Source organism: Ceratotherium simum, chromosome 25, assembly GCF_057802395.1.
Source record: "Ceratotherium simum simum isolate JZ-2026a chromosome 25, ASM5780239v1, whole genome shotgun sequence".
NCBI lineage: Eukaryota > Metazoa > Chordata > Mammalia > Perissodactyla > Rhinocerotidae > Ceratotherium > Ceratotherium simum.
This window is the reverse complement of record NC_141924.1, coordinates 34,894,061-34,914,216: the sequence shown is the minus strand read 5'-3', so window position 1 is coordinate 34,914,216 and position 20,156 is coordinate 34,894,061. Positions and strand designations below refer to the sequence as shown.

General features: G+C 33.1%; 1 pseudogene; it reads left to right on the top strand.

Moving 5' to 3' along the window:
* Positions 1 to 364: 364 nt before the first annotated feature.
* Positions 365 to 836, top strand: LOC101407200 (protein cornichon homolog 1 pseudogene; annotated as a pseudogene).
* Positions 837 to 20,156: the final 19,320 nt, after the last annotated feature.

The following is a 20,156-nucleotide window of genomic DNA, read 5'->3' as shown; positions in this document are numbered from 1 at the left end:
TCAAAAATTGCCACTATTGAAATTAGGCCAGACTTGGCCTTTAATAATTTGTTGAATTTTTAGATGATTTCTTCTTTCATCTCTATGGTGGCCATCTCTTTCTCCCATGTTCTGCAAAAGGCTCATGTGTCCATCTTTCCTTTGGAACTCCATTTTCTTGGTTGTCTTGTGATCACTTCTCTCTAATGGATTCACAAAAAGTTATGATTTTTGTGCATTATCCAGATTCATCTCTTTTTTCGCACCTGGGCTCATTGCGCACCTGGGCCGGTGCTCAAATATGCTAGGAGGATGGGCCCAGCGGCAGTGGCAGCTGTCGCTGTGGCTGTGACCGCAGGAACTGAAGGGTCTTACCCAACCTCCTTTCTCCTCTGGCTCTGGTGCTGCTCCCTGCTCTTCCTCCCCAGCCTTGGCTTTCAAGTTCAAGGCCTTTTGCTACATGCTAAGGCTGATGCTCACCTCTGTGCTCATCTTCTTCACTATCTGGCGCATTTGATGAGCTGAAGATGGATTACAAGAATCCTATAGACTAGTGTAATACCCTGAATCTTCTTTTATTTCCAGAGTACCTCATCCATGCTTTCTTCTCTGTCATGTTTGCTCGTGCAGCAGAAGGCTTACAATGGGTCTCAATATGCCCTTCTTGGCATACCATATTTATAGGTATATGAGTAGGCTAGTGACGAGCAGAGCAGGGCTCTATGACCCTACAATCATCATCAATGCAGATATTCTAGCACATTATCTGGAGGAAGGATGGTGCAAGTTAGATTTTTATTTTCTAGCCTGTTTGTTACTACCTACATGGCATGATCTATGTCCTGGTGAGCTCTTAGAACAACACACAGAAGAATTAATCCAATTAAGTGCATGCAAAAAGCCACCAAATGAAAGAATTCTATTCAGCAAGATCCTGTTTCTAAGTGTAGCCTATTGAATCTGATTAATTATTTTAAAAAAGGACATTTTAAAAATATTTCCATAGTTTTTGCTTGTGGAAAGACTTTCATATGTCATACTCAGGTAAAGAATTTAAACGGAATTATATATAAATTAACATAAAATGGTTACCTCTGCTGTTGACAGGTTTGAACTTGCACTCCTTAAGGAACAGCCATAATCCTCTGAATGATCGCATTAATTATTGACTATCCTTATAAGGTCCATTGGGACCTTTTGTTTATAGGAACTTGTAGGGCTTATTTTCAGTTTTATTGAAAGGCCCTCTACAGATGGCCCTGACTTACTATGGTTCAGCTTAATGATTTTTTGACTTTACGATGGTGCAAAAGTGATACACATTCAGTAGAAACCATATCCTGAATTTTGAATTTTGATCTTTTCCAGAGCTAACGACATGCAGTGGGATGCTCTCTCGTGATGCCAGGCAGAGACAGCAGCCTCAGCTCCCAGTCAGCCACGTGATCACGAGGGTAAACAACCACTACTCTTACAACCATTCTATTTTTCACTCTCAGTACAGTATTCAATAATTGACATGAGATATTCAACACTCTATTATAAAATAGACTTTGTGTTAGATGATTTTGCCCAACTGTAGACTAACGTAAATGTTTTGAGCACAGTTAGGGTAGGCTAGGCTAAGCTATGATATTCGCTAGGTTAGATGTATTAATTGCCTTTTCCACTTACGATATTTTCAACTTACATGGGTTTATCTGGGTATAGCCCCATCATAAGTCAAGGAAGATCTGTAATTATAAATTAACTGTAGCTATCAGGTGCTTCTGATGAACTGGAAATATATATCTGACCTTTGGGAAACTTCATGGGTTTCCTCATCTATAGTGTAGATGATTATATGGGTACATTTACAAAAATAAGAAGAGTGGGATTTTTTCTTCTCTTTGACTTGAATATTATTCCTGTATATTGCATGAATGAGAGATTTTTCATATTTTCATTAGAGTAAAATACTTGCTTTGATTTGTAAGCATAAGTGAACATAATATAAAAATATATGCTGAATTGCTTGTGAAAAATGCATTTTAAGCTATTTTAAATGTGTTTTTGTTTGTGAGACATTACCTATTAAGAAACTGGTTATTATATTTACTGTTCTAATCAGGTGGTAAAGATAGTCTTAAGAATTTGCAAATGCTTTAGATTTTCAAAACTGAATGAGAGAGAACACTGTATGATCATCCAGCTGTTTCTTTAGTGCAATACAATAAAACTCTGAAATTAAAAAAAAAAAGTTAGAACAACATTGTTTTGTAGTTTTCTACATTCTAAGTGCAAGTACTTTATAATACTTATAAAATGGGTATCTATATATAATAAGTTTCATCTGAGTGACCAGGATTAGTGTCTGGAAGATTTCCAGTTATACCTCACTTCCCTCAAGTATATACAGATAAGTTCCAACATAAGTAAAGCTATTTTCAAATGTTTTCATATAGAACTTAATTTAAAAAACATTTTAAGTATGTAGTGAAGTAAATACCTCCTTCAAGATAAATGTCTATCAAGCCTGAAAAGATAATGGAAATGTAAGTATAGAATAAAATCATTTGTCTTTTGTGTATTAAATTAATTGCTTGAATAGTATTGTAAATCAGGTAGTGTTGTACTGAGATGTGAACTAGAGCATATATTAGCATTTTATTTTGAGCACAAAGTGGAAGTAATTTTTATTGATTATACACCCTTTTTCCATCAATATATTTAATGTCTACTATGTGTTGTGGATAGAGCACTGTGGATAGAATTATAGATAAGCTAGAGCCTCTGCCCTAAAAGAATGTATTCTGAGGAAACAGATAATGAAAAATCATCTTAAAATGTACAATAGGAATAGGTAACAGGTACAGTTGGGTATAAAGGAAGAAAGACAGAGGCAAAGAAAATCCAAGTTTTTAAGAACTAACCTGTACACTTATTCAATGAATCCTCACAATTGTATAATTTAAATATTATTTCAATTTTTACAGATGGGCAAAATAGAGTTTTTTAATCTTAAAAAGAATTAAAAACTGGCCCAATTCTCATGTCTAGTGCGTTTTAATTTGGGTGAAATAAAGCTACAAAAAGTGATTAACAATTCTGCCCAATTATCTTAACTTTATAATACATTGGTATTGCTCTCCTATGGATAAACAACTTGATGTCATTTGCAAAAATAATATTTAATTTGTTTAAAGGTTGGAAATTATTATGCATGCATTGCAGATACTATCGACAAAATATTCTTTCCAATAATGGATAAGCTGTTAATTTAAAGTCAACAAATGGAACAAAATTATCAGGATGTATAGGACCCACAATAAACATGAATGCATCATTTATCCTATCAATTGTGAGTCTCTGTTACTGCTTAAGCTTTATCTACTTTCCTTGTCTAAAATCAGTTATGTTTACCAGGATGCTTTTGAAGGCCCTTGAAGTGTATGGAGCCGCTAGTAATTCTCCCCTCCATTTTCTTGAATACTCTTAAACCAGTGAAATAAGATTAAAATGAACATCCAAGAAATATTTTGGAGAAAAAAATAAGTAACATAGATATACTTTTAAGAATGTGTGGGGAAAGCATGAAGGTTGTCCAAACCTTGTTGTAGGGGGCAGGGGTGAGGGTGGGGTGGGATTTATGGAATGAGGAGCTCCACTAATTTTGGAGAACTTCTCAACTGGCTACAGCCTGAATCATCGTCCATCCTGAGAGCCAAACTCACATATCCCAGATAATTTGTATCATACCAAGTGCCTTTGGAATTAGCAAAGATGAAATCATATTTAGTATATTTTAAGGAAAGAATATTCTTATTGTCTTTTAATTATTTTGAAAAATAGACTATACATGGTAACTCAATAAAAATGCATTTCCTTATTCTAGAAAAGAGTAATATATAAATCTTTCTATAATTCTAACACACATATACATTTCTACTATTCTTTGGATTACAATATCTGACATTGATATTGAAAATTACAAATAGTATGCATGTATCTTCTCCCAATTGTTAGGTTGTCTTTTCATTTTGTTGATGGTATCCTTTGCTGTGCAAAGTGAAATAAGTCAGAAGGAGAAGGTCAAATACTGTATGATCTCCCTCATTAAGTAGTAGGTAATAACAACAATAAACAAACACATAGAGACAGAGATTGGATTGGTGGTTACCAGAGGAGAAGTGGGGAGGGAGGAGGGCGAAAGGGATAATTCGGCACATGTGTGTGGTGAGGGGTTGTAATTAGTATTTGGGTGGTGAACATGATGTAATCTATGCAGAAATAGAAGTATAATGATGTACGCCTGAAATTTATACAATGTTATAAACCAATGTTACTGCAATAAACAAAAGAAGTTTAAAAAAAAATTACAAATAGTAGAGGGTGGGGCCGGCCGGCGGTGTAGTGGTTAAGTGCTCATGCTCTGCTGCTGGCGGCCCAGGTTCCGACCCGGGCGCACACTGACACACCGCTTGTCAGGCCATGCTGCCGTGGCATCACATACAAAGTAGAGGAAGATGGGCACAGATGTTAGCTCAGGGCCAGTCTTCCCCAGCAAAAAGAGGAGGATTGGCATTGAATGTTAGCTCAGGGCTGATTTTCGTCACACACGCACACAAAATTACAAATAGTAGGGTCTTTTTGTGATCAAGTAGCTAGGAAAGAATTACTTTTATGTATACAAGGCAATTTTTTCTTTAGCCTAACATAATAACCTAAAAGACTTGTGGGAGGATGATGAAAATGAATAACCAGCCCATTTATAAGTCAAACAAGTAGAAATTAAAAAAAATTTATTTGTTGGGAAATGAAAGCCAGAGAAACAATTCACCAAGTAAAACTAGTCCCTTCATTTTTGCCTGGTTTATAATTTGCATTACAATGCCATCTGGTAGTTAAAACAGATGTTAAAAACAAAAGTTTTCTAACACCTTGGTATCAGAGGGCCTGTATATTATCAGACACATAGATTTACTACAAGAGATAAAAATATAATGTATGATGTTCTTTTAAGCCTAGGATCCTAAAAATTATATTTTAAGATTGGAAAGAGGAAAAGTCCAATAGGCACAAACACAGTAGAACTACAAGCAAGGACCCCAATCAAGCATTTCTTATTTACTAATTCTCTGTTGGTGCTCATGCAGAGTGTTTATTCACAAGTTGGCTTCTCCTGCTTGGAAACGTGGCCAGATCCAGGTCGGGGCAGGCTTAGACTGAATAGGAGAACTTATAAACCTGGTGATTCCACGTTAGGGCTTCATAGTTTAACTAACTTCATGAAACCCTCACTTCTGGCAATACAAAACGCAGTTGTTTACATTGGACTTTTCCAAGCTATTGTGTAGTTGCGTAATAACACAAATCTTGTTGGATATGTTAATAAGAGATATACTTATTAGAGTTAAGCTTTGAATAATCTTTTTCTAGGGGAAATTATGAGGAAATAAAGCATTCTACTTATCAAATTTTGTTTTCCTTACATTAAATTCCTTTTTTGGGTTCAAACTTCTTTTGAAAAATAAAATTTTATATCAACTTTGTGACAACTCAAACATTGTTGAGAATCATAATTTTTCAAATTTTGGTTGGATGTGTACCAACCAAAAAACAGATAAAACTTGAATTTATAAGGAAAATTCTTAGTATAAGCAACAAATTTGTATTTTCTTTCTGAAATTAGGATTGAAATATGAAAGGTTACATTTGATTAATATTTTCTTTCATTACTATTACTTTCATTACATTTCTTTCATCACTCCATCACATTTCCTTATTTATGAAAATAAATATGAGGACTGAGATGGAGATGAAGGGAGGCCGGTACATAGCATAAACTGAGAAATTCGGGACTATTCTAGGAAAACCAGAATGTATGGTTACCCTAGCAATGGCTCACGCTGACATTTTCCTAAGTTTCTTTATGACCTTATATACATGTTAATTCTTTGAAACTGTATTAACTATTATCAGGTGTTATATTGAACTAAACAATATGGTTTATAGTTTTCTGCATCGTACTGTAATTTCCACTGTCCAAATGTGTTTTTGGCTTTCTTGATAACTGATGCATTTATTGACTTTATCAACCATTAGATAGTAATCATTCTCAGCTCTGTAAAATTATTGAGAGTAGACAGTTTTACCCTGGAATATTAAAGCTTGTATTTTTAGCATCTACCAGCACATTTAGACCACCACTGTGAGACGTGTATACTTGAATATCATGTATGGCCCTTGGGATAGCGAATCTTTTACATTTTTATTTTTTTGTTGTTGTTTATTTGTTTTGTTTTGTTTTGTTTAAATGAGTGTAGTTAAACAGCACTTGTGGTCTGGAATAGCAAGAAGGACAACATAAAATCTGAGGGCAAGGAAGGAGAGAGATTCCTGTCAGGGCATGAGACTTTAAGGATGTGTGTGTGGGGGTGTGTATGTTTCCTTTTATCTTTCTCAGAACCAGGTGACTTTTACCCGATTTGCTAATTCTGTGAAGCAAGTGCAGCCTCTTGGTGGTCTCAGAAGTGCAGGGGTCCCTAAATCCTTTCCTAATTTTTCTGATTGGCCTCATTTGTTGGAGCAGGAAGTCCTTCTGCTCTCTACTTCATGAGTTGGATTCTGAAGACGATTTGAGAGGAATAAGACTAGATGTGCCTAACATTCAAGTTAGGCAGGATATGAATCATTAGGCCATTTCTTTTTGGAACATGCTAAGGAAGAAAGTGGAAAAAAATTTTAGTCACTAAGAGTTAAATTGATCATTCTGTTAATTTATATAAGAATAAATAACTGGAATTTCTTAATGGAAATTTCTTAGTTAAAATCCATATGGATATTTACTTTTTCTTCTGGAATTAGTGATGCAACTTAACCTTCAATTTAAAATTTAAAATATTGCTAAAAATTCAGATTTAATTTTGCCTTCCCCTATATCTATCTACTCAGGGCTATTTCAGTTCCAACAAAAACATCCACAGCTTGGCAAATGGTTAGTCCATGACTTGCAAGAAAAGTCACTATGTACTTTAAGTAGAATTATTTAACATTATTATCTAGAAAAAAATGCTTTTTGAGTCAGTTTACTCTTCGTTAAGCACAATTACCTTTATGAAGTTTGATAAACAGTACTATTGATATCAAGCTCCATTAATGTTTTCATTTAATCTTTGAAAAGCATTGACCAAAGTGTTGTATGCTTTTTACATTTTAGTACGCTATTTTTTTCAGGTCATACTCTTTTTCACGTGTTATTTTTCTTTATCAATTCTGAAATGATAAAACTGGGAATGAAAATAAAATCTTTGTTTTATGTGATGCAATTGTTGATTTATATATTTGTGCTTTTCTTTTTTAAGTAAATAGGTAGTTATAGGAATAGAATATTTTTCAGGTAATTAAAAAAAATTCAGAACTTCTAAAATGATAAACTGAAAATATATTCAAAGTACAACACCGGGAATATTTGGGGTATTCATCTTGGGAGGTGTGGAATTCGACCACTAGATGGTGACCGTAATCCAAGTATCTGTAATTGAATAGTTCTCACAAGATCTTCCCATGGCTTTTGGAAGTTCAGTCATTTCATTCTTTTGAGTCAACTTTTATTTGATTAAAAATTTAATTCAGCATATTAGCAATTTCTGGTTATATTTTCCAACAATTTTACTCTCAAATAGAAATGTTTTTATTTATATGTCCACATGATTTAAAATGAAAAAATAAAATAGATATTTTCTTCCCGTTCCAATTCTCTCACCGATCGCCTTTCAAGTTACATTTAAGACAAATGACAGCTTTCTTGGGGTGGGGGACAATTACAAGATTCAGTTGATGAAAACAAATATTTATAAAAAGTGTGCACAATGTTTTTATGCTTTTTAGTCTTCACATTTTGGAACAATTCTCAATTGTTGCCTCAAATGAATAATAAATCACAACCACAGGTATAAAAACAACAAGCATACTACTTCACCATATTACAGACTTTAAAAAATACATGTGCAAGATTTACAATAACTATTTTTGCTATTAATGAAGAAACATCTAGATCATTAGTTTTTACATATTTTATATATGTATACATTTAATCAGTAAATGTTGACCATGAGATCAGTATAATCACACTCTTTAGGGCACAATGAATGTTACTATTTTTGATGAAATTAAATTCATGAACACATATGGTAAAAAGTAGAATTTTTCGACTAGTTTAACAGAAGTCTGATTTTTACAAAACCAGATTCATGGGAAAAACACAACTAAAATCTCTCTTCCAAATGACAAACAATAGCTCTAAATGGTAAGTAGTTCTGATAAATTGGATTTTTTTTTTTTTAATTTGGACATAATCATCAACTTTGTGTGGAGAAGAACAGTGGAAATTGCAAGAATTTTCTAAAAACTCTCTTTGGCTATGCAAACATACAAGCATCAAATTATCAATCAAACCACTTGGCCACCGTGGGTGACACTGGCAGAGAACTGAAGCTACAGATTGATCTATTACTCAGTTTTGTAGAGAAACTTGATGAGCTGTTTACACTAACCTAGGAATCTCTTCTCAATAGCTTTGGTATTTTTTTTGTGTTGAGATAACAGAAATAATATATGCATTATGTTTTGCGTTTCAGATACCTCAAATAAAGTTTTTTAAATTGTTGAAGCAATTTGATACACTTGCTAAAATATGATTTCAGGATTTGAGAAAATTCACAAAACACTGTTTGGATTGCACTTAGTCTTTAGAAATGATTCAATTCAATCAAACAGCAATATTAATTGGTATAATGTAGAGAAAATAAAAGTGTCATTAAAATTTTCAGTTTTCAGCTCGTTGTGTAAGATTTAACCGAAACCACAGGGGGCAAACTACATAAGTAGACAATGAATCATGAAGCCCAGTTCTATCCTCAGCCAATGTTAATCATGCAAATATGAAACAGAGTCAAAGACTAGGGAGACACATAATTTATGACATGAATTTGAAAAAGAATCTGAATCCATAGCATTTTATTTTCCTTTTATCATTGCTCAGATTATGTTTGGAATAACCTTGCTTGGGAAACTTTGTTGAGTTGACACAATAAAGCATAGAAATATACCCACAAGCAAATACCCAAGTCAATTTTGAAATAAGTTACAAAGTGCTCAGTGGAAGTCTTCCTATTGTGAAAGCTGATTTCGAGGTTACAGGTCTTTCATGCAGGTGTGGAATCATTGGCTGGTCAGAAAAAATGATGGCAGAATGTACATGAAAGCCCTTTGACAGTGTCAAAGCTTAAAAAATAGAAGCTGTTATTTTGCTGTCATCTATATTTCCTCATAGCAGTCTGCTTAAAGACTGTTATTCAGAATTTAGTTATTTATGAAAGAAGTAGTAATCACATCCTACCTGGCTGGAGGCAGAGAGCTAAGCTATGTTTATGCTTAATTTTTATTTTTTTTCTTTTTGTTTTCTGAGCTGTGTTTATAATTCATCTTTATTTTAATTTTTTTTCATCTGTAAATGAAAGCATATTATTTGTGAAGGACCGAGGTCAAGGATCTTGCAAGTCATTCTGTAATAAGGCCATGTCACTTTATTCATTGCAGACATCCCAGAAATTAGTTATATTTAGGTCTTTTTGAAAGGCATGGGCCAGAGGTACATGTACAGAAATTATCATTCCAGCTTTCTTTCACCAGACGCGTGAATTCCAGTAGCAGCTAGAAGGGAATTACCAGTTTCCAAGGTTGAGCAACAGCCCTTAAGAGGTACCTTTAAGTGTCCTGCAAATACCAGTTTGCTATGAAGGAAGAAGAAAATGGGCCTTTATCCTAGTATCATCCCTCTAAATATAGCTGAAGATAGCTCTGTTGTGTCAAAGAAAACCATGAATTTTCCTTTTATTGCAGAGTTGAATGAGAAAGCAAAAAACCTGTCAGTCTTGAAAAGAGTCCAGACAGATCATACGGTAAAGATACAAATGGAAATCCTTCAGCTAAAGATTTCATCAGTTCAGAAGAGTGCAGACCGTGCAAAGGCTTTCGACATAGCTTAAGATATTAAAGTATGCATGGTAATGGGAGCCACCATTGTTCATAGGCTTCTGTTGCTTTTTTTCCGTGTAAAGTTGGAATTTCTTCACTTGGCCCAAATTATTTCACTTGGATTATGTTTATCCAAATGAGGGGCTTGTCATTAACCTATAGCAAAAACCATAATTTACTGTTCTTTCAAATATGAGAATGAATTAAATGTTCATTTTTTTTGGATGTTTCATATCATGTAAGTTTAAGTCAAATACCCTCACGTCTCAAATTCGTTGAACTTTTCTATTTCCTTAGAGATAGAAATTATCATAATACTTCATATTGAGTGTCTACAGTTGACCCGATATTGTGAAGAACAGAAATATATTTGAGGAACAGTTAATTGATATTTTAAAACTAACTGCAAAATATTAAGTTATTTGACTGTCAAATAAGCAAGGATAATTCTATTTGCTTGTCCAATGAGTATTGGCAAGTACTAATTAATATTTGAAAAATTTATTTAGAACTAGCAATTTTAAAGATACTTATTACTAAATTGAACCTCCTTCAAGAACTGATTAAGTGTGTTCTTTAGAGTTAAAAACAAGTGGCACTGGCATGAGTATTCAATTTAGCTAAGCTTAGTTCATACCCAAACTAATTGTCAAATTGTTAAATTGTACATAATCTTACAAAAATCTATGTTTTAGTATACACCTATCCTCCTCACATTCTGAAATAAGAAAAATACAAGTGATTGGACAGAGGAAAATGGTTCAGTTACTTTGGTTTGTCATTAAATCTCTGTTCACCGTGTAATTCACTATAAGTAGACTCAGTATCCAAACTATACTCTTACTTTTCAAGTTCTACCTGATAATGTGGTAGAATAAAGAGCAATTTCTCTATAACTTCGTTTAATTATAATCACACGATTTATACCCAAGTGATGAGAATCCTTAGCAACTTGAAATCTCAATGTAGAAGGCAGAAAAGCTGGAAAATCTCATGACATCTAGAAGATGTACACTTCTAAGAGATTCTTTTCATTTCTTTAGGTATGCTAATCAAAGAAGGGATATGGAATCGAAAGTTTGGCAAGTGTATTAAAATCTTTGCTTTTCAGGTTTCAAGTTACCAATTTTTCTTCCCTCCCTTCCTCTCTCCTTCCCTCTCTCCCTTTCTCTCTTCTTTCTTCTTCCTTCCTTCTTTTCTCTTTCTCTCCTTCCTTCCTTCCATCCTTCTTTCCTTCCTTCCTATTTATTTTTGCCATCTCCTCTCAGGAGCTCCTGTAATTTTAAACCTTGAACATTAGGTTGGATTTGAGGAGGAAAATCCATATGCAGCTTCAGTCTAAATTTATTTTACTATTTTAGATAAAGGGAGGAAACTTTATTCAAAAATTGCATTGAAATCATGTCTTTAAACCTGACACTGACATTTGAATAAATACTTTAAGTTGTGCTGTAGCTTCTCAGGGCAACCTCTGCCTGTTCCTCACTCATCTTAACCATTTCTTATGGTTTCTGCATTTTCCTATTTTTTTTGATTGCTGAATATGAGATTGTTATTATTTTCTTCTAGGTTAACTCTCCTTAAAGCTAACTGAAACAATGTGGGCTTTGTTATTTTATGAAATTACTTTTAAATAAAATGTTGATGTTGATTTATTAATTTTGTTATAAGTCTGGTGCTTATTAAAATTTACCTCTAAACCCATTTAGGTCAAGGCCAATATTTCACTCCTCTGTAAAATTGTAAAAATAATATCCTGCTCTCCTTATCTTGCAGTTTTATTGTGCTGATGAGTGTAAAATTGCTTTATAAGCTGCAATTCAGTATCAAAGGAATTTGTTGCACTGACTATATTGATTAGGGTCTGATGTTATTGAGATACGGCTTACGTTTCAGTTATTTTATTTTGCTGTCTCCGGTGGCCACAGCATATCATTAGCTAGCCCCAGGCAGACTTACAAAGAACTGCCCATTCAGAACAAAACATAATACAACAGGAAGATATTTTCATCAAGCATCTTTGTCCTACCCTCTTATTACACAAAAATAGTGAGGACCAAAAAAGAGGTAACTTTCTCACTGAGTAACAAAATTAGAACAAGCATCCAGGACATCTCACTTCTGGGGAGAAATTGACAGAGGGAGGAGGCAGAATGTTCAGTCTGAATCCCATCTCCACTGTTAAGTCCTGTGTTCTCTTTGGTAGAACAAGGATAATGATACTTACCACACAGGTTTGTGGTTTGAATGAGGTGAGAGAAATAGATGAAGAATCTAAAACAAGGATAAGGCAAGCTCTCAGCAACTCCCTCTCTCCCTTCCTCTTTAACTTTTAAATTAATTAGGATGATGGTTACAGTTCTGCAGGCAGCCCATAATTCCCGTGTAGAATGAGTGGCATTGTTCTATATTTGGAAATACTTTGCAAAGTGAGTAATAGGGAAACTACTTTGAAGCCCATCCTGAATGAATTGGATGGAAGACCTTCGATAGTTGGCGTTTCTTTGTATATGACATGAATGGGCCCAAACTGTAAACTCATTAAACTGAATTGCCAAAAAATAATAATTTGATGTAAAAATCATATGTTGAAAGAATTCTTTCCTATCACTGGTTTGATTTTTACTGAACTTCTAAGTATTTATTTATTTAAGATATGACACAACTTCATAAAACTACATTCAGCTTAAAAGAAATCATTTATTCACATACCTTTCCAGAGCTGTATGCATTTTTGAATAAGACAATAAACTTACTATATATTTAAAGAACAGAGTCATAGTCACTCCAATGGCTTTCAGACTATAAATTAAAAACCAATATTCTTTCTGTAATATATGTGCCACCAGGGCAAAAATTACAAATTGAGAGGAGGTAAGAAAGTGGTTGTTCACTTTCATTAGTATTCAAGTTCCGCTGCAGTCAGATTTACCAAGCGTGACACAGAACGTCAAACTCCATCGTTTTACAATCATTCTTCAGGCTGTCAACTGTATGGGCATTGTTTAGCAGCCTCAAATAACTGAGGTTTTTACTGTCTTATTACAGAGAGGAGCCACTTAAATGATAAACTTTTATGAGTTCAGAAAAAAATGCCTAACATGAACACTTAGACATCTCACTTTTTTGTTATTCCCATCTCAGAATGAGAAAAGTTAAGGAACAAAAGGGATATGTCTAGGGATGATACTAGTGAACAATGGAATTATATGATTTAGATTATAATCAGGAGAATTTTATATATATAATACATACATATGTGTGTATGTATTATATATATATATGTGGTTTAATTTCTAATTTATAGTCATCCTCCACCAAACAACTCCTCCCATATTCTCTTTTTCTGACTATGTCTTAATACCTCAGGAATATTTCATGTGCTTGTCTCTATACAAACTTCACCCTAAAGAAATTTCTTTGCCAGATACAATAAGAGCAATTGAAAAAAACAGCAAAACATAGTCTTCTATTTTCTTGAATTTTTTTGACGTTTTTCATGTGAGAGTTCCCACTTCAAAATATATATAGACAAATTGATATATACTTTTCATTGACCCTCGAATAATGGTTTAAGATAGGAAGCTCAGATTCGGCAGCATTGAATACAATTTGAAGCCCCAGGAGTTTATTAGGATCCTAAGGTTATTCTGTGATGATGGAGCTCATGAAGTAAGACTTGATTATCCATTGTCAAAAATCATTCCCCATTGTCAAAACAGAGTAAGACTGTGAGCTGTGTCCAGTTTTGTTCACCAGTTTTTTGCTTACCTGAAGGAGACACATGGAAAACACAACAGTAGAATATACTTACAGTCCCCTTGGAAACTTTTAAAACTGTAATTTATAAAAGTCATCAAAGGCATTAGAACAGTTGTTTAGGAAAGAAGTTCCCACAAATAAGTCAACGAGCTTAATATGCTCCAGCTGGTGTGTACTGAAGAGACTATGGAAGGCTTTCTAGAGTTAGTATAGGACTGTAGCCTGCCGTCTCAAGACAAGTGTCAAATGCCTTCTTACCTGTAGTATTATCGTACATTTTCTGGTCTAAATACCCCACCATATCTTTTGTTTCTGAGACATGCAGAACAAAGTCAACATCTGAGCTGAGCTAAGACTGCTTTGACTATTTTAGTTCAAATGTGTAATCGTTAAAACAGTGGTTCAAATAATCAAAATTTGCAAGGTCCAATGAAGTAAAATTGCATTATGTAATCATTTAGGCAATAAAATATTAACAATAATTGAATATTGACAATCCTCACAAAAATTCAACATTATATGTTTTATTATTACTAAATCTATTTTACAAATCATGTTTGTCAACTAAGTTGTGACTAGATTAAATAGTTGAACAAAGGAAGAAGTGAAAGACTATAGATTGTGTAAATATATTCAATTTGGAATAAAGTGTAAGTTACACTCGTAACATTCATATGCCTGTGCTATCAACTATATTTTACATAGGATGAAAATAAAACATCATTAATTTAATTAATACGAGATATTTTATTTCTTCATAGAAATGAAATAACTTATTTATTATACAGACTTTTATTTTTTACTCAATTCACTGATTAAACGAACTATCATGTAATTGACCAAATAATTAAATCAAAATATTTAGCTCTTTATATTAATATTGTGGGGTATTTATTTGTTAATCAAGCTTTTTTTCTTACCTTCTTTCACAAAAACATTGCATAAAAAACAAGTATTTACTAGAGTTAAAACATTGGTCCTTTCCAATAGCAACTTGTCTTATAAGAACGCAATTAATATATACTTAATAAATTCTTTAGAACAGCTGTCCACATGCTAAAGTAATATTTATTTTGTACTGCCATTGGGAAAATAGTTTTGCTTTCTGGGCTATAAACAACTTTTATTAATATAATTATTTGTGTACTTCCAAAAGTTTTTTGGAGGTTTTTACAAAATGAAATCCTAAAATTTTAAAGAAGAATTGTAAGAATTGAAGTTTTGATTTCTCATAATTATTTGAAAAGTAAAAATTTTTCCAAGGCTATTGCTTGTGGAATAAATACAGAATTTTTGCATAGAAAAATATTTTTGTAACATGACTGACACATACTCAGAGGTTCTTAACCATTTTGGGGTCCTGAGACTTTTGATAATGTGATGCAAGCACAGGAAAACTTACACACACACACACACACACACACACACACACACACACAAAGGCTATGCTTGGGTTTACCTTGAGTCATAAACACGAAGTCAAAGACCTTTGGATTTGATTCTCAATAAATACTTGTGGTTGAGAGACCAAGAGATTATTGGTTATCAGTCCTAATATGTTCCCAGAATGTAGTTTTCAATGAAGCAATGTCCATCAAAAAGATTTAAATAGATATTACCAAGGTCCAAAGTTGTTTAATGGCATAGATGATGCAATTCAGATCATGCTCACTGAAATGGTAGAGAAGACCTTGTTTTAATGTGGGAGAGAAAAAATGAAATAAAAATGTGTGTTAAACCGTATAAACAGTAAAACCAACAAAAGAAGTAAAATAAGAGAAAGTGTAAAGGTAGGAGGGAATTTGTTTAAAATGTACAATGTATACAAAAAATAGATTGAAAGCCACTGGATATATCCAGAAAAAAATCGTATTAGATACATAGTATCCATAACAATTTCCCCAATGTAATACTCCTAAAGTACCAATATTTTGTGTAGTTCTCAGTTTATATCTAAGATTATGGTGTAGCAAAATAAAATAATCAGAAAATACAGCTATGGGAAAAAATCGAAGTAATATAAAAGAATTACTGGCATTGCAACAGACAGAAAAGCAATACCAATATTTATAAAATATAGGAAAAATTACGAAAAGATAAACAACTCCAATGTTTAGACTCTGTGATTGTAAAGATTCTACAAATGGAAATTAAATTGTAGTATCCTTCTCATCTGTTGTACCACTGACAAAATTCCTCACAGAAATTTGCAGATTTAAAAATTAATTTAACTCCAAAATATTCTATTTTGTGAAATTGTAGGATAAAAGAATAATATATTTTCTGTGTGGTTACATAAAGATTTAATGGTCACATTGGCCATAGAACCATAAAATGCTAGTTATGGAGGAAATTTTAGAGATTTTAATACCAGGATGAACTAATAGTATCGTTGTGTTTCAGGACCTTAAGCAACATCCCTAAGGTTAGACAGTTATTTTGAACAAACTATGCTTTTAACCATAAGGGAATCCAGGTAAAGGAAAGTGACTAGAACAGGGAAAATACATTTACTGATAAAGAGAACATTAACTATTTGTAGAAGGTAATATACCCTTATCTAACATACAGGCTAGAAAAACTGCAACTCCTCTGAAAACTACACTTGTTTTTCCCCAATATTTTAGCTTGATTTTAAGCTTTCACCTACTGTTTCTTCTGACACTTTATGGTAAAGGGGAAACTATTATTAGCAGCAATATTTTTTTTCCTACAGAGTCAGCCACATGGATAAGTAGGTAATGTGATTTGTTAAAGTCCTCCAGCCCAAAATAGATATCCCATCTGTGGGTTGATGCCTGAAATTCCTATTATTATACTCACTTTTCAGGTAAAACAGTGAGGCTCCAGAAAGCCCTTGAGAAATGCAAATAAACTATTGCTGATCTTTCTTGAAGGATTATGTAGAGTTTGGAGCTTTTTATTCCCTTTTGAATGTGGAGGTCATGAATCCTTCCTGGCACCTTGGGTGAAAGCTCATTAAATGTGCACTCACCTCTGTGGACAGATTTTCTTTCAATTAAAGAGAATTGCTAAATGTTGAGAGAGAATTCTTCACAAAATCTATCGCTTTTAACATTTCTTGTGGCTTTCTTACCATTATGAAAATGGTGAACTTGAGAAAAAGGACACTCTGAACAAGTGGACTAAGACCCACACTGAGAGCCAGAGAAGGAATAATCATGAACCAATGTTACTTTCACCTGAAGTGAAAACTTGAACTTGAACCAGAACTTGTCCTATATTCTGAATGATTAGAACTTTCAGCTATGTATTAACATAAATTCACTTAAAATTGACAAATTTTGTCCAATTGTTTGAGCCATGGTTCATGCCAAATCTACAGATCTAAAATTATCAAATTGATCACCGTTTCACTTATCTAAATTGTTTCTGCATTTAAAAACAGACAGATTTTCACAGAATATCTCTATTTAGTGAAGATGCACAAAACTGACTTGCAAGGCTGTGGTAAGAAAGGGACATGCCTGGAACACAGGGTGTGAACTAAATAGCTGGTAAATAAATGACATTTAGTTGTGTTGAACAATTGAAAATATCAGTGCTTATTTTTCCTATTATCCAGAAATTTTGTATTATGGTTATATTAACTGTGGTTCTATCCAAAATAATTTATAAAACATTCATTTTTATATTTTATATTATCAAAAATATAAACCACAATAATACCAACATAGAAAAAGATAGCCACCATTTAATTTTTAATTTGAAGGCCATTCTCTAACTATTCACTCCATTTTACCCCTGTCTGATTTGGCCACATTCTCTCAACTTTCTCTTATTTTTGTTAAGCTTATGGATGGAGCTGCAGGTTTCTTTCTCTAAAACTGACTTACATATAACTATTTCTATCTATCTATCTATCTATCTATCTATCTATCTATCTATCTCTATCTATCTATCTATCTATCTATCTATCTATCTATCTATCTATCTATCAATCATCTATTGTCACCATCACTCATTATCTACCTAGTTTGAAACTTCTGGGGTTGCATAAGAATATAGAGGTACTTAATCAAAGTAGTCTTTTTATCATTTGTTAGTGAAACTATTAATCCCAACTGTTTCCTTCTACAGTGTGCCATAACTACATAAGCAAAGGCAGTTTTTCTTATTCTTAGTTCTTCGAATGCATAATTTTTTTGAATTTGCAAACTCTATGAAAGATAGACAGAGCATTACATCCTGAAAAACAACATTGATTTGTGTTTTTGTCTTTGATATTAACTAGCAATAAAACTTTGAACAAATTTGTTAAACCTTCTGGCATTTCAGATTCATAATCTGTCAGTACAGGCTGTTCAACAATAAATTTTTTGATTTGAATGATGTTTGACAAAGAACAAGGTTTGTTTTAACTTAGAGGAAAATGTTATTGAGAATGTGTGAGTTGAAATTGATGTAGGGGACTCCTCGGAACTATGTGTGAATATGTGTGTGCATAATTTATTCTATTAATTGTCTTTGCTCTTTTTGACTCAAATAGCCATCATTAAGATTTCTGACACTTTATAGATACTTAAATAAACACTTAAATGTCTCTTTTGGAATATATATCAAGGCCTATATCAAATAACCTCAAACTCTCTAAACACTCAGAGCAAGCGAGTGTGTTCTCTGTCCGTTATTTGAAATTTGAAAACTTGACAAAGGCATTTTTAAAGTATTCACTTCCTGGAAAAAGAAAAAAAAACAGATTAGAGATGTGGATAATATGGGCTATGACTGCATGAGGAAAGACATATATGTCGACATTTGGAAGATTTGTGAAAAAAAGCCTGCTATGGAAAAGTTGAAATAAAGCTTAATTAAGTGGCAGTTTTTCTCTCTCTTTCTTAACTTTATGGAAAGAGGAAGGTAATTCAGCTTACAAACAGCAACGGGTTGAAAGTCTTTGCTATTTATATTCTTATATTTTAACAAACTAAAAAAATGGCTCCATTAGATTTTATATATTAAAATAAGGACTGCTAGTTTCTAATTAATAAGATGTATATGTCAAGATCTATATATATATTAAAAAAAAGATTCCTTATGCAGCTTTCCAAAAGCTAGAATCCAAGATTCAATAGAAAGGTATGTATGGTGACCTCTATAAACCTGACAAGGCAATGGCAAGTTGGCTGGAGCTTTTATTTTTCAATCCAACTATAATAATCAAAATAAACTACAAGGGCAGAGAACAACAAAGGAGAATCTCCACCTTCCATCTCGTCTCCCAATCTGTGGCCTTACCAACTTGGATAAATGAGAAACTTTGGGATTTTACTGTGAGGCAGTGCTTCTCAGTTGTACAGTGGTTCCCAATTCTAGTTGGACATTATAATCACTTAAGAAGAATTTTTTTAAAATACTGATTCCTGGAAACTTCAGAACACTTATGATAGACTCTCTGAGAGTAAAGCTGAGGAACAGGAAAAATGCTCCCCAGGGGGTGTTAACAAGCAGCCAGACTTAAAAACTACTAATTTAGACAAATATCAGTAGAGAATAATAGTGTTCAGAAGAATTGGGCTTACTATTTCGCTAACAAGGTCAGAGATTTGATCCATCTCTATCGTGTATCCTTGAGCAAATTACCTCACTTTAACCCTGAGAGATCTCATCTATGAAGTGAGAATAATTGTCATTCCTACTTGATAGAGTTGTTGTAAGGATTTACTGCAGTGTTTCTGAAAGAAGTTTGTGTACCACCTGCATCAGCGTTAACTGAAATACATTAAAAATATCAGTTCCTAGACCTATCCAAGATCTGTTGGTAAGAATTCAGTAGTCTGGTATATGGATTTTCAGTAACTATCCAAGTGTTTCTTTTGCCTGACGAGTTTTGATAACCATTATTTTGATGGGTAATGGAATTACCCACTAGGAGAAGACCCAGTACGTATTAAGCACTCAGTACTTGTAAGCTATAAGCTGATAAATGCAGCTTTAGAATTTCTTGGTGTTTTCCAGTCTTTCCAAAATGTTAATTAACCAAAAATGTTCTGCACATATGCCAAACTACCAATTTGGCAGATTTGGGGATGGAATTATGAAAGACCATCATATAATGTATCATATAATTCAAATTGACAAATTTGGGAGTCCTTTAATGTACTCAGAGTCCATGAGTTTTGTTTATTTATTAAATAACTGAAATCAGAAAAAAAAAAAAAACACTTAGACTTCTAGGTTATAGTTGAGTTCAATGAAATAAATTGTAGAAGCAAATGTCTTAGATGTTCAATTAAAAAAAATAAAAATTTGAGAAAAAATATTTCACATGACAGAACTTCTAATTATCTAAATTAATTTTTAGACTTATATTATCTTTAATGCAGTCATATCTTCTAGGTAATCACTTTAGAGTCATATGCGTTGTCAAGGAACTC